Raw genomic sequence first — 15,816 nt, 5'->3', positions numbered from 1 at the left:
TCCTAAAATATATCGGCGCATAGCCAAATTATGATCTTTAACATGAGTCTCAGCTCAATTTCTCTAACACGTGGAGGATGTGCAGATAATGACATTTGTTTAATTATGCAACTCCACAGAATCAATTAAGTCACAATTCCTATGATGCACGCTCACGCCCGTCACCTAGCGTGTGCGTCATCTCTAAACAATTCATACAACATGTAATTTAGGGATTCATACCCTCAGAACTAAGTTTAGAAGTGTTACTTACCTCAAACAGTGTAATTCTTTATCCCACTATGCCCTTTCCACGAGAATTGGTCTCCGAAAGCCTCGTATCTAGCCACAATTAATTCGATTCAGTTAATAACAATTATTGTAATTAATTTCATAAGAAAATACTAATTTTCCAATAAAATTCCGAAATTAACTCAAAAATTTCCTGTAGGGCCCATATCTCGGAACCCGATAAAAGTTACAAAATATGAACGCACATCCAACCACGAGTCCAACCATACAAATTTTACCAAATTCCGACAACAACTCAGCCCTCAAATCTTCAATTAAAGTCTTTGAAGATTTCTACCATTTTCAACTCAATCTTTACCTATTTGAACACAATAATCTTTCCATAAACCTTATTGATACGTATAAATAATACTCTTACACCCAAGAATCTTACTCTTAATCACCCATCTTTACCCAAACTCGAAATTGAAGACTAGGGGTTAGAACATTACCTCTTGGGTGAAGATCTTGTGATATTTCCTTGTTGGATTTTAAAGCTTGAACAAGATCTTGAAGAACCAACCACTTGAGCTTCTTCCTCTCTCTAGAACACTCTCCCTTCTCTCTAAAAATGTCAGATTTTTGCTCTAAAATGAGCTTCAAGGGATATAAATCGAAGTTGGGTCGGGTCAAAAATTAAAAAGAATTGATGCCCCGACGCAGATTTGCGATCGCATAACACGTATGCGGTCCGCAAACTGACCGCATAATTGAAACTCCAAAACGAGGGTCGCCTGGATAGGTCTGCGGTGATTATGTGGCCCGCATACCTGTTCTGTGATCGCATAATACACCATGGAATAGGTCTGCGGTCGCATAATGCATCGCAGATTTCCTCATATCTTGCCTCGCATCTACTTCACTCTGCGGCCATTATGTGGTCCGCAAAGTGATTCTGCGACTGCATAGTGGGCCGTAGAAATGTCCTCTTCTGCCGAAAATTTTCCTTTACTCTCCAAGGCATTGTTCAACCCAAAAGGTCTGAGCCACAAAACCTTTGTACTAATTGATCTACCTCGGCACCACAAAACCTTAATTTCCTTAGCAAAAATTCTCCGGGGTCGTTACACATAAGTCAACATCTGGTCAATATTTTCAACTTAAATTCTAAACCTTGGACCTAGGTGTTCCAAATCATACCAAAACCCCACTGTACCCTAACCAATTACCCCGGCAAGTTAAATAACAACTGTAAATCATAAATTGAGCAGTAAATAGGGGAACCGATTTGTAATACTCAAAACAATCGGTCGGGTCATTATAATTTGCCCAATGCCCTTTTCCGCCGCAACGATAGCATTTAGTTTCTAAACCCATTGCCTTTGGCTTCTCATTTTTTCCTTTCCACTTTTGGTGCTTATTTTTCTTTGGGGATGATTAACACCAGGAAAATTTCTTCATTGGCTATGGCCACGACCACGAACAGGGCCACGACCTTTTCCACGCTTAGCATAATGGGAATACACCTCGTCTACTTCAGGCAATGGTGTAGACTCAGTAGGTCAATTATCGTGATTTCTCATGAGCAAGTCATTGTTTCGTTCAGCCACAAGGATAATAGAAATCAACTCAGAGTACTTCTTGAGACCTTTTTCTTGGTATTGCTGTTGCAAGACCATATTGGAGGCATGAAATGTTGTAAACATTTTTTCAAGCATATCATAGTCAGTGATACTATCTTCACAGATTTTAAATTTAGAAGTAATTCTGAACATCGCCGAATTGTATTCAGAAACAGACTTAAAGTGTTGGAGCCTTAGATGAGCTCAATCATATCGTGCTTATGGAAGTGTGTAACGACACAGCCGGTTATTTTGAGAGTATTAGTCCTGAACCCTTAATTATTGCTCCCTCTACTTTGTTTTGTGGTTATGTAACTTGCGGGGAGGATTTTTTTGGGTTTCGGAGTGAAATGGGACACATAGTCCCTAAAATGGAAGTTTACGTCGTAGGAATCGACCGTAGTTTGAACTATATTAAGACGACTCTGGAATAGAGTTTTGACGGTTCCAATAGCTCTGTAGGGTAATTTGGGTCCTAGGAGCGTGTTCGGATGTTGAATTGGAGGTTCATAGGTCATTTTAGCGTCAATTGGCGAAAGTTGGAAAATTGAATGATTTTTGGGAAGTTTGACAGGGAGTGGACTTTTCGATATCGGGGTTGGATTTTGATTCTGGAAGTTGGAGTAGGTCTGTAATGTCAATAATGACTTGTGTGCAAAATTTGAGGTCAAACGGACTTAATTTGATAGGATTCAGCGTTGGATGTAAAAGTTTAAAGTTTTAAAGTTCATTAGGCTTGAATCGATGTGCAATTCATATTTTTAGCGTTATTTGATGTGATCTAAAGGCTCTACTAGGTCCGTATGATATTTTAGGACTTGTTTATAAGCTTGGTTGAGGTCACGGGGGCCTCGATGTATTCCAGATGGTTCTAGTTCTGGTGTAATTGCGCCTGCACAAGATTGACCGCAGGTGCGAGCCCACAGAAGCGAGCAATTGGACGCAGATGAGGAGCTCGAGGAATTGGCCAGTGGTCACAGATGCGAAGTGAAGGCCGCAGAAGTGGAGTCGCTTCTGTGAAAGAGTGATCACAGAAGCGGACGAGTGCTTTGGAGACCTGTTCGCAGAAGCGGATGAGTATGCACAGATGCGCACCCGCAGAAGCGGTCTTGAACCGCAGAAGCAGGAATGGGCGAGGAAGTTGGGACCGCAGAAGCGGTTGGGAGCCCGTAGAAGCGAGTCCACAGGAGCGGATGAGGAGACTGAAGGTGCGAGGGTAGTTGCAGAAGTGAATAAGTTGTCGCTTCTGCGACACCGTAGATGCGGCTAAGTTTTCGCAGAAGCGAAAGTGCTCGGCAGAACACTTAAATACAAGGGTTCGGGATTTTTATCATTATTGGACATTTTGAGCTCCGATTTTGGCAATTTTGAGAGTATTTTCGAGGGATTTCTTGAGGTAAGTCTCTTGTACTCATTTTTTATCAATAAGCTTGTTTCCCCATTGATATTCCCACCTAGATTGTGTATGTTTAAGGTGGAATCTAGGAGTTTGAGACTAGGGATTTGAAGAGTTTAATTTGGGGATTTGAGTAGTGACTTGGTATCGAATTTTGGTAATTTTGGTATGGGAGAACTAGATTTCGAATGGGTATTCATATTTTGTAACTTTTATTTGATTCTGAGACGTGGGCCCGGGTCGACTTTTTGGGCCAATTTTTTTATTCTTTGCTAAAGTCATAGATTTATAATTTAAATTAGTTTCTTGTAGTTGTATTCATGTTATGTAATTGCTTTTGGCTAGATTTGGGCCATTCGGAGTCAGAGTATCGAGGGAAAGGCATCCTTATCGATTGATTGAGCAAGATTTGAGGTAACTAACTTGTCTAACCTTGTGTGGGGGAACCTCCCTTAGGTTTTGGTATTGTTATAATAGTTTGTGATATGTGAGCGCCGTGTACGTGAGGTGACGAGTGCGTAAATGGGCTATTTGTGGAAAATCGGTTTTTGATGAGTAGATTCCTTTTAAATTCCTTAACTGAGTTGCCTTAGCATATGTAGTGATCATGTTTAGCCTAGTATCGCATGACTACGTGCCTTAAAACTTACTTGCAATTTGTGCAACATGCTTAGTTGAATTACATGCTTCCCTTGATTTGAATTAAAACTTTAACAGTAAGACTTCTTGCTGTAAATTCGTTGTTCCTTCGGTTATCTGCTATATATTTACTTTGGGACTACGAGGCGGTTACTTGGGAGATCCCCCTGTATTGGGACTATGAGGCGGTTGCTCGGGAGATGCCCCTTGTCTTTCATATTTACTTTGGGACTACAAGGCGTTTACTCGAGAGATCCCCTTCTGTCTTGCATATTTACTTTGGGGCTATGAGGCGGTACCTTGGGAGATCCCCCCTCCCTCCCTGTCGTGCTTGTTTATATTTGGGACTACGAGGCGGTACCTCGGGAGCGCCCCTGATGTTTACTGCTATTGGCTGAGCTGTTATTTTCTGAAGTTTTTCGTTGTTTAAATTTTCAATCATTTCAAATATTATTATATCTTCTGCCTTACTTTTCTTTTAAACCAGTAGGGCCCTAACTTGACCTCGTCACTACTATATCGAGGTTAGTCTTGGTACTTACTGGGTACCATTGTAGTGTACTCATACTACACTTCTGCACATCCTTTTGTGCAGATCCAGGTTCTTCTTACCAGGCCAGATACTAGTGAGCTAGACTGTACATGGAGACTTCAAGGTATATCTGCCAGCGTTCGCAGACCTCGGAGTCCCCCTCTATTCTTATTATGTTATTTCCCTTATTCTCTTTAGACTTGATGTATAGAGACACTTAGTATTTTCTTTTAGAAGCTTGTGACTTATTTCCATCGGGTTTTGGGAGTTGTAATTATTAAATCATAGTTTTTATTTATATATCATGTGTTGAGATTGGAGTTCAGTTTATTATTTAGTTATTCCGCAAATTGTTAGGCTAACCTAGTCTTAGAGACTAGGTTCTATCACGACATCCTACGGAGGGAAATTAGGGTTGTGACAAGTTAGTATTAGAGCACTAGGTTCATAGGTGTTATGAGTCGCACGAAGGTTTAGTAGAGTCTCGCGGATCGGTATGGAGACGTCTATACATATCTTTGGGAGGCTATGGAGCTGTTAGGAAAAGTTTCACTTTCTTTGATTCCTTATTGTGCGAGATTTTGACTTCAGACTCTAAGCCTCTCTCTTTCTATTCTATCACAGATGGTGAGGACACGTACAGCTGGATCGGATGATCACATACTCGCGCCCCCTACTAGAGCCGCGAGAGGCTGGGGTCGGGGTAGAGGATGAGGACGTCCACGTGGTGCAGACAAAGCACCCGCACGAGTTGCTACAGAGGAGCCACCAGTAGCTCCAGTTGGAGGGCAGGCACCTAAGATGCCTGTTACTGCACTAGCCCTACAAAAGACCCTAGTCTAGTTTCTAAGCATGTTCAGCACCTTGGCTCAAGCAGGATTGAGACCACTTGCTCCTGCCACATCTCAGGTCGGGGGAGGAGCACAGACTCCCGTCGCTGGTACCCTAGCGGGTTCAAGTCGACCAGGTTCTAGAGATCATATCGATACAGCCGGTAGCTCCAGTTCAGCCCGAAGTTAGGGCAGCAATTTCTGAGGCAGAGCAGCTCAGGATCGAGAGGTACAAGAAGTACCAATCTCCTACTTTCAGTGGCTTGGTGTCAGAGGATGCCCGGGGTTTTCTTGAGGAGTGACACCATATCCTTCGTACTATGGGTGTTACGGAGACTAGTGAGTTTTCTTTCACTATATTCCAGCTTAGAGGAGCGACCTATCAGTGGTGGCGCGCATACGAGTTAGATAGTCTGGATGAGGCAGCCTCACTCTCTTGGACTCTGTTCTCAGATATGTTCTTGAGGGAGTATGTTTCCCAGAGTCTCAGAGATGCATGGCGCGCAGAGTTTGAGCAGTTGCGCCAGGGTTCTATGATCGTGTCAGAGTATACGGTCTGATTCAGTGATTTGGCCATACATGCACCAGCTTTGGTTGCTACTGTTCGAGAGCGGGTTCGTCAGCTTATTAAGGGGCTCAACCCCAGCATCAGATTGAGCATGGCCCGAGAGTTGGAGATGGATATTGCATACCAGCAGGTAGTAGGGATTTCTAGGAGGTTGGAGGGTATGCTGAATCGGGATAGAGATGAGAGGGAGGCTAAGAGGTCTCGAGAGTCTGGCACTTATAGTGGTACTTGTGCCCCAACGGCAGCTCGTCGGGGAAAAAGTTATATAGGTCGCCCTGTTCATTCAGCATTTCCCGCCGCCAGCGGTACCCCGACTACTACTAGGCCCCAGGATCTGTATTATGCACCGCTAGTGTCTAGCGTACCTCTTGTATGGGGTGCTTTCAGTGGTCAGTCCAATCGATCAGGCTCGAGCTAGTCACAGTAGCCACGTCCTTCGAGAGCTTTTTTTGAGTATGGTGACACTCATCATGTGGTAAGGGATTGCCCCAGATCTAGGATGGGTGCACCTCCACAGATTTCTCAGGCACTGCGTGCTCCACCAGGTCCTCAGGATATGATTACAGCACCAGCTACTACCCCACCTGCACAGCCAGCTAGAGGTAGAGGTCAGACAGGTAGAGGTCTCCCTAGAGGGGGAGGACATGCCAGATATTATGATCCTCATGCTAGGACAGAGGCAGTTGCATCATATTTTGTTATCACATGTATTGTTTCGGTCTGTCATAAAGATGCATATGTAACGACCCGGCCAGTCGTTATGAATACTTTAGCCATGTTCCCACAATTACTACTCATTTTATACTTTATAGATGTTATGTAACTTATCGGGGTAGTCGGTTCGGGTCCGGAGAGATTTCGGAATGAATTGAGACACTTAGTCTCAAAGTTGAAAGCTTAAGTTGAAAAGGTTGACCAGATGTTGACTTATGTGTAAACGACCCCGAAATATAGTTTTGATGATTCCAATAACTCTCTATGGTGATTTTGGACTTAGGAGTGTGCCCGTAAAATTATTTGGAAGTCCGTAGTTAAATTAGGCTTGAAATGGCTAAAATAAGAAATTTAAGTTAGAAGTTTGATCAGGGAGTTGACTTTTTGATATCGGGGTCGGAATCCAATTCTGGAAATTGGAATAGGTCAGTTATGTCATTTATGAATTGCGTGCAAAATTTTAGGTCAATCAGAATTGAATTGATAGGTTTCGGCATCAAATGTAGAAGTTGGAATTTCTTGGTTTCATTAAGCTTAAATTGGGGTATGATTTGTGTTTTTAGCATTGTTTGATGTGATTTGGGGCTTCGACTAAGTTCGTATGATGTTTTAGGATTGTTGGTATATTTGGTCGAGGTCCTGGGGGCCTCGGGTGAGTTTCAGATGATTAACGGATTTAATTTTGGACTTTGAGCTCTGTTGGAATTTTTCTGATGCATTGTGTGGTTTTCTTCTACGCGATCGCGTGAGAAGGTTCGCGATCACGTAGGCTTAATTGGGCAGAGGAGAATTTTGCTCTACGCGATCGCGAGAATGGGGCTACAATCAGAAGGTGGGCCACGCGTTTTGTTCTTCGCGATCGCGTGAATGCGTAGGTTTGCGGAACTGTGCTTCGCGATCGCGTAGGGTTATTTTGGGCAGTAAAAAATTTATGCTTCGCGATCGCGTAGAAGAAATGAATGGGCAGAGAGTTTAAGTTCTAAAAATGGGACTTCGTCCCATTTTCCATTTTTACCGATTTGGAGCTCAGGGACAGACAATTTTCGGGAGATTTTCAAGGAAAATATCGGGGTAAGTGTTCTTAACTCAATTTTGGTTAAAGTACCCGAATCTATGGTAGTTTTTAACATTTAATTGGTGATTTAAGTTGGGAAAGTTTGAAAACCCTCTTGGTTAAATTTGAAGACTTGAGGGCCGAATTATTATCGCAATTTAGTAATTTTGGTATGGTTGGACTCGTGGTTGAATGGGCATTCATATTTTTTAATGTTTGTTGGGTTCCGATACGTGGGCTCCGCTGGCAAATTTTGAGTGTAATTTCAGATTGTTTTTAGAAAAAATAATATTTTCATATGGAATTAATTCCTATAACTTGTATTCACTGCATCGAATTAATTGTTTTGGCTAGATTCGAGTCATTCGGAATTGGATAATCAAGGAAAAAGCCTTCAAATGGATTGAATTAACGCAAGTCGAGGTAGGTGACTTGTCTAACCTTGTGTGGGGAAAATTCCCCTTAGGATTGGTATTGTTATGAAAATTTTGATGCGTTGAAAGTCGTGTACGCGAGGTGACGAGTGTGTACAGGGCTAAATGTGAAAAATTATGGTTTTAAATTGTGTAGATCTCTGTCACATATTAATTAAATTATTTTATCCTGTTATACTCATCATCATTAATCTGTTTTTATATTTTAAATTTGCCTTACCTTTTCCTACTAATTTCTTTACATGTTTAGTTGAAGCTTAGTTTCTTTTATTCTGTGCTCATTATTTGAAAGTTGGATTTCTTAATTAAAATTCGGTATTGAGGCAAAGTGTTAAATTTGTGAAATATTATTTTTGGTTGAGTTATTCACTCCCGAATATTTTGTTGAGATTTTTGTATACATTGTGATTGAGCCGTGAGCTCTTTATTGTGAAAAAATAATGTTGTTGATTTATTTGGCAAGTTAAAATAATTGGGCACTTGAGATGCGAATTGTAATATATTATGATATCGATATGTATGTGGTGGTATAAGGTCTGGGTGTTGAAACGCATGCGGTGAGATAAGGTGGGATTGATACGCGTGGCTAGTAGGGGAACTACTAGAAGTCATGCGGTGTGATAAGGATGGCTAAAACGCGGTATGCTATTTCGGAAAAAATAATTTCTTTAAAACTAAATGTGAAGGCTCCTGCGGTGATATAATAAAAGAAATATTATGAATTTATTTATTATTTGGAACTACGAGGCGGTATATCAGGAGTGCCCTTGTTGATATTTTCTCATTGGTGTACTTGTCTTGATTGTTTTGTGTTTCCCTAAATATGTAAATTCCTATTTTTCTTCTGTGATGTATTATTTGCCCTTACTCTGTGCAGTTAAATTGTGACATACTCCTTACTTGATTTACTTTCGTTGTCATTATTATTATTATTATTATTATTATTATTATTATTATTATTATTATTATTATTATTATTATTATTATATATTATACTATGTACATGTTATTATTATTATTATTATATTGATAAACTGTTCGCCCTATCTTTTATTATTTCCAGTAGGGCCCTGACAAGACCTCGTCACTACTCTACCGGGGTTAGGCTTGGCACTTGCTAGGTACCATTGTGGTGTACTCATTCTACGCTTCTGCACATCTTTTTGTGCAGATCCAGGTACTTCCAACCATACCAGGTATCAGTGAGCTAGTCTGTACGCGGAGACATCAAGGTACATCTGCCAGCGTCCGCAGACCTCGGAGTCCCCTTCTATATTTATTATGTTATTTTCCTTATCTTTATTAGAATATGATATTTAGAGACACTTAATATTTCAATTAGAAGCTTGTGACTTATTCCTACCAGGTTTTGGAAGTTGTAATTATTTTGAATTGCAGTTTTTAATTACTACATATGTTGAGATTTGAGTTTCAGTTTTAGATTGTGTTATTCCCCATAATTGATAGGCTTACCTAGTCTTAGGGACTAGGTTCCATCACGGCATCCTACTGAGGGAATTTGAGGTCGTGACAACATCAGTCTTATTTGATCCAGGCTCCACTTATTCCTATGTGTCATCTTATTTTGTCCTGTATTTGGGTGTATCCCGTGATTCTCTGAGTTCACCTGTTTATGTATCTACACCCGTGGGTGATTCCATTGTTGTTGATCGTGTGTATCGGCCGTGTTTGATTGTTCTTAGTGGTTTTGAGACCAGTGCCGATTTATTATTGCTCAGTATGGTGGATTTCAATGTTATTTTGGGCATAGACTGGTTGTCGCCCTATCACGCTATCCTTGATTGTCATTCCAAGACGGTGACTGGTGAGCTAAAAACACAACACAAAATTATGCTCGATAGTCGAATATAGTATAGAAAATATTGTATCCACGGGGATTAGATTTAAACAGTATTTTCGTAGCTTCTAGTTTTAATTATTATTCAAGATGATCAACAATTTAGATTTGTGTGAATTAAAACTAAAATTAACTAAAAGTCTAAACTATTGGCTAATGACAATTGCAACAAGAGTAAGCAAATAAGAAATCAATGGGAGAAAAAAAAGGGTTGATTGGATAGGTGCAAGATACTTGTCTGGGATTTAACTCTAGTTAATTCACTTCTAAGGTTCAAGTGAGTCTCTCGAATTGACTTTATTATTAGTTCGAATATTCAGTAGAAACTCTTCTCTCGATTAAGTCTCAACCTTACGATATGAACTAAGTTAAGCTTGGTGAAGATATGCAAGAATTCGTAGTGGATTGATCCTTAGGAGAACCTCTTTCAATTATCCTCCTAACTAGGTCTAAACATTAATTCAACTAGCCTCTTTCGATTACTAACAAGAATCAATGAATTTAACCAATAAGATAATGCAAAACATCACAAATTATGCCTATTTTGATTACATAAACAAGTGAATATATATGCAACAATAAAAACACCCAAAATACTTCAATACATAAAACTAGAGTTAATATCCACAAACAATTCTCAAAACACCAAATCCATCAATCCCTAAGGAAGAATTACTGTATGGATATGGAGAAATTCATCACAATTAAGTTTAAGTCAAATGAAAACATAAAACATTCAAACCCCTGTCTTGAGTGAGGATAGAATCATGAAATCCTTGTGCTCTTTCTTCTCCCACTTCTCCTTAGCCTCCTTAGGTCTAAATTATGTCAAAAGATCCCAAAATACCATTTTTCTATGTATATATACCAAGTAGGGTTGGGCCCAAACAAATACACCTTCTCCTATGCAAAATAGGACACTTTTCCAAGACAGGACGTGCACGGCCACACACTTGGAAGTGTGCTCGTGCACTTGGCCGCGCACTTTTCACCCTGTTCTGCCTCATATGCGCGCCCAATGCGCGGCTGTGCATGTGGGTGGCGTTATATTGGTAATTTAGGAAACAGTTGTAGCCCTTTTAAATATGTTTCCAACGATACATTGTGGAGCCCAAACGGAGTTCCGAGAAAAGAGTTATGTGCATTTTACTGGACACTGCGCAATATGCCTACTCGATTTTTCATTTCGTTGCACTATCATCCGTTTATCCCCGAACTCGATCCCAACTTAATCATTGGGCTTTTACTCAGACTTCAAAGCTCCCGACTAGCTTGAATTCTTTCCATAACATCTATATAGATCGTAATTACTCCTACAAGGCATAAAACACACAATTAGTGCAAAACACTAGCGATTAAAGCTCAACTCAATTAAAGTGCAATAAATTAGAGTGCAATAAGTGACTAAAATACAAGATTATAGCCTATCATCAGTGACGTTGGCTATGCCAGGTCTACCACGGCTAGAGTGGAGAGGTACCTTGGATCATGTTCCTAGCAGGGTTGTCTCATTTTTTAAAGCTCAGCGAATGGTTGAGAAGGGGTGTAATACGTATCTAGCATATGTGAGAGATGTTAGTGTTGATACTCCTACCATCGATTCTGTTTCGATAGTGAGGGACTATTTAGATATATTCCCGGCGGATCTTCCGGGCATGTCGCCTGACAGGGATATTGACTTTGGCATTGATTTGTTACCGGGTACTCTGCCCATTTCTATTCCACCTTATCATATGGCCCCAGCAGAGTTGAAAGAATTAAAGAAACATATAAAAGAATTGCTAGATAAGGGCTTCATTCGGCCAAGTGTGTCGCCTTGGGGTGCTCCTGTCTTGTTTGTGAAGAAGAATGATGGTTCTATGCGAATCTGTATCGATTATCGCCAGTTGAAGAAGGTTATAGTGAAGAACAGGTATCCATTGCCACGTATTGATGACCTATTTGATCAGCTTCATGGTGTCAGAGTATTCTCTAAGATCGACTTGCGTTCAGGCTATCATCAGTTGAAGATTCTGACCAGAAATCCCGAAGACTGCTTTCAGGACTCGGTGTGGTCATTATGAGTTTCTTGTGATGTCGTTTGGGCTGACCAATGCCCCATCAACATTCATGCACTTGATGAATAATGTGGTTCATCCCTATATTGACTTTTTCGTCATTGTGTTTATTGATGACATTATGGTGTACTCCCGGAGTCGAGAGGATCATGAGTAGCACTTGAGGACTATGTTTTAGACCTTGAGGGAGAAGAAGTTACGAAGTGTGAATTCTGGCTAGATTCAGTGGTATTTTTGGGTCATGTATTATCGAGTGAGGGGATCAAGGTAGACCCAAAGAAGATTGAAGCAGTGTAGAGTTGGCCCAGACCATCCTCAGCTATAGATATCTGGAGTTTTCTTGGCTTGGCGGGGTATTACCGTCGATTTATAGAGGGTTTTTCGTCTATTGCAGCACCTATGACCAGATTGACCCAGAAGGGTGCTCCGTTCAGGTGGACCGAGGATTGTGAGGAGAGATTTCAAAAGCTCAATACTGCCTTGACTACAGCCCCAGTGTTAGTGTTGCCTACTGGATTGGGGTCCTATACGGAGTATTGTGATGCGTCGCGCATTAGTCTCGGTGCAGTGTTGATGTAGGACAGTAGGGTGATTGCCTACGTGTCTAGACAGTTGAAGGTGCATGAGAAGAACTATCATGTCCACGTCCTCGAGTCAGCAGCTATTGTTCATGGCTTGAAGATCTGGCAGCATTATTTGTATGGTGTCCCTTGTGAGGTTTTCACCGATCACCGGAATCTACAGCATCTGTTTAAACAGAAGGATCTTAACTTGCGGAAACGGAGATGGTTGGAGATTCTTGAGGATTATGACATCACCATTCTCAATCATCTCGAGAAAGCCAATGTGGTGGCCGATGCCTTGAGTAGAGTTTGGGCAGTTTAGCATATCTACCAGTAGAAGAGAGGCCTTTAGCCTTGGATGTTCAAGCCTTGGCCAACCAGTTTGTTATATTTAATGTTTCCGAGCCGAGTCGAGTTTTGGCTTGTGTGGTTTCTCAGTCTTCTATTTATGATCGTATCAAAGAACGTCAGTATGATGACCCTCATCTACTCGTCCTTAAGGACACAATTCAGCACTGTGATGCCAAGCAGATCACTATTAGAGATGGCGGTGTATTACGGATGCAGGGCAGGCTATGTGTGCCTAATATAGATTGTTTATGTGAGTTCATTCTCCAGGAGGCTCACAGTTTGCGGTACTCCATTCATCCAGGTGCCGCGAAGATGTATCAGGATTTGAGGTAGTACTATTGGTGGAGGCAAATGAAGAAGGACATAGTGGAATATGTAGCTCGTTGCCTAAATTGTCAGCAGGTGAAGTATGAGCATCAGCGACCGGGTAGATTGCTTCAGAAGTTAGAGATTCAAGAGTGGAAATGGGAGCGGATCACTATGGATTTTGTTGTTGGGCTCCCACAGACTCAGACGAAGTTTGATGCAGTTTGGGTGATTGTGGATAGGTTGACCAAGTCAGCTCATTTCATTCCTGTGGTTACTACTTACTCTTTGGAGCAGATGGCTCAGGTTTACATTCGTGAGATTGTCAGGCTTCATGACATACTGGTATCTATCATCTCTGACTGGGGTACGCAGTTTACATCATGGTTCTGGAGAGCCGTACAGCGTGAGTTGGGTACTCGTGTGGAGTTGAGTACAGCATTTCACCCTCAGACGGACAGATAGTCCGAGTGCACTATTCAGATATTAGAGGATATGCTTCGTGCGTGTGTGGTTGATTTTGGGGGTGCTTGGGATCAGTTCTTTCCACTTACGGAGTTCGCCTACAACAACAGTTATCAGTCAATCATTCAGATGGCACCGTATGAGGCTTTATATTGTAGACGGTGCTGGTCTCCTGTGGGTTGGTTCGAGCCGGGCGAGGCTAGGCTATTGGGTACAGACTTGGTTCAGGATGCCTTGGAGAAAGTTAAATTAATTCAGGATCGACTTCATACAGCCCAGTCCAGGCAGAAGAGTAATGCGGATCGGAAGGTATTCATGGTTGGGGAGCGGGTGTTGCTCTGGGTTTCGCCCATGAAGGGTGTTATGAGGTTCGAAAAGAAGGGCAAGTTGATCCCTAGGTATATCGGGCCTTTTGAGATACTTGAAAGGGTTAGAGAGGTGGCTTACAGACTTGCACTACCACCTAGTCTCTCTACAGTTAATCCATTATTCCATGTTTCCATGCTCCGGAAGTATCACGAGATCCGTCTCATGTGTTAGACTTCATCTCAGTCTAGTTGGATAAGGATCTATCTTATGTTGAGGAGTCAGTGGCCATTTTGGGCAGGCAGGTCCGAAAGTTGAGTTCAAAGAACATCACATCAGTGAAGGTGCAGTGGAAGGGTCATCCGGTCGAGGAGGTGACTTGGGAGACCAAGCATGATATGCGCAGCCGTTATCCTCGTCTTTTCACCACTTCAGGCATGTCTCTATAATCGTTCGAGGATGAACATTTATTTTAAGAGGGGGAGGATGTAACGACCCGGCTGGTCGTTTTGAGAGAATTAGTCCCGAACCCCTATTTATTGCTCCATCTACTTCATTTTGTGGTTATGTAACTTGCCGGCAGGATTTGTTTTTGGTTTCGGAGTGAAATGGGACACATAGTCCCTAAAATAGAAGTTTAAGTCGTAGGAATCGACCGTAGTTCGAACTATGTGAAGACGACTCCGGAATGGATTTTCGACGGTTCCAATAGCTCTGTAGGATGATTTTGGTCTTAGGATCATGTTCGGATATTGAATTGGAGGTCTGTAGGTCATTTTAACGTTAATTGGCGAAAGTTGGAAAATTGGATGATCTTTGGGAAGTTTGACTGGGAGTGAACTTTTTGATATCATGGTTGGATTTCAATTCCGGAAGTTAAAGTAGGCCCGTAATGTCAATTATGAACTGTGTGCAAAATTTGAGGTCAAACGGACTTGATTTGATAGGATTCGGCGCCGAATGTAGAAGTTTGAAGTTTTAAAGTTCATTATGCTTGAATCGATGTGCAATTCATATTTTTAGTGTTGTTTGATGTGATCTAAAGGTTCAACTAAGTCAGTATAATGATTTAGGACCTATTGGTAAGTTTGGTTGAGGTCCCGGGGGCCTCGGGTGGATTCCGGATGGTTAACGGATCAAATTTAGATTTGGGAGAATAGCTGAAGGCACTAGTTCTGGTGTAATCACACATGCGCAAGATTGACCGCATGTGCGAGCCCACAGAAGCGAGCAATTGGACGCAGATGCGAGGCTGGGGGAATTGATCAGTGGTCGCAGATGCGACGTGAAGGCCGTAGAAGCAGAGTCGCTTCTGCGGAAGAGTGATCGTAGAAGCGGACGAGTGCTTGGGAGGTATGTCCGTAGAAGCGGATGAGTATGCGCAGATGCGCACCCGCAAAAGCGGTCGTAAGCCGTAGAAGCAGGAATGGGCGAGGAAGCTGGGACCGCAGAAGCGGTTGGGAGCCCGTAGGAACGGATGAGGAGACCGTAGGTGCGAGGGTAGCCGCAGAAGTGGATAAGTTGTCACTTCTGCGATGCCGCAGATACGGCTAAGTTTTTGCAGAAGCAAAAGTGCTCGGCAAAACACTTAAATACAAGGGTTCGGAATTTTTATCATTATTGGATATTTTAAGCTCGGGTTTCGCGATTTTTGAGAGCATTTTCGAGGGATTTCTTGAGGTAAGTCTCTTGTTCTTATTTTTGATCAATAATCTTGTTTCGCCATTGATTTTCTCACCTAGATTGTGTATGTTTAAGGTTGAATTTAGGAGTTTGAGACTAGGGATTTGGAGAGTTTAATTTGGAGATTTGAGTGGTGACTTGGTATCGGATTTTGGTAATTTTGGTATGGGTGTTCGTATTTTGTGACTTTTACCCAATTCCGAGACGTGGGTCCGGGTCGACCTTTTG

This window comes from Nicotiana tomentosiformis, chromosome 5 (genome assembly GCF_000390325.3).
Source record: "Nicotiana tomentosiformis chromosome 5, ASM39032v3, whole genome shotgun sequence".
Classification (NCBI taxonomy): Eukaryota; Viridiplantae; Streptophyta; class Magnoliopsida; order Solanales; family Solanaceae; genus Nicotiana; species Nicotiana tomentosiformis.
The sequence above is the reverse complement of the archived record's forward strand: the minus strand, read 5'-3'. Positions refer to the sequence as shown.